This window comes from Neomonachus schauinslandi, chromosome 2 (genome assembly GCF_002201575.2).
Source record: "Neomonachus schauinslandi chromosome 2, ASM220157v2, whole genome shotgun sequence".
Classification (NCBI taxonomy): Eukaryota; Metazoa; Chordata; class Mammalia; order Carnivora; family Phocidae; genus Neomonachus; species Neomonachus schauinslandi.
This window is the reverse complement of record NC_058404.1, coordinates 60,379,251-60,379,978: the sequence shown is the minus strand read 5'-3', so window position 1 is coordinate 60,379,978 and position 728 is coordinate 60,379,251.

The window sequence follows — 728 nt, the reverse complement described above, 5'->3', positions numbered from 1 at the left end:
GAAAGAAAGAAAGAAAGAAAGAAAGAAAGAAAGAAAGAAAGAAAGAAGGATTGGAAAAGAAGAAAGAAAAAAAAAAGAAATAATGAAGAGTTTTAGTGTCTCACCTGTTTGGGGCAACAACCTAAGACAAGGATGAACCAAGTACAACCAAGTACAAGGATGAACCAGCAGAAGCTGGTGTCAATGATTGATAACTCCAAAGACAATATGTTCCATCCCAACATCTTTGCCCTTAGAAAGCCTTTCCTGACTTCCAAAATATAGGCACAGTCTCTGGATAAGATGAGATAAACCTCAAGTACGCAGATATATTTTTTATTAAGTTTTTAATTTTAATCCCAATGTAGTTAACATACACTGTTATATTAGTTTCAGGTGTACAATATAGTAATTCAACAAATCTATACGTTATTACTCAGTGCTCATCTCACTAAGTGTATTCTTAATCCTCCTCACCTATTTCACCCATTTCCCCACTCACTTCCCCTCTGGATGCTTTCTTTTAAACAAGTATCCTCAGTTAAAGCTATTTTTTTTTTTCAGCAAAAACATTTTTTTTTATTTGAAGCATACTTCAGAATATATGGTTCTAAAAGACATATATAAAATATTCCATTCAAGAAAAATAGAATACACACTTTCTTCAAATGCACACAGAAGAATCCCCTGGCTAAAGCACATAAAAAGAGACATAACACTGATACAAATTTTTGAGATTTTGGGGACCA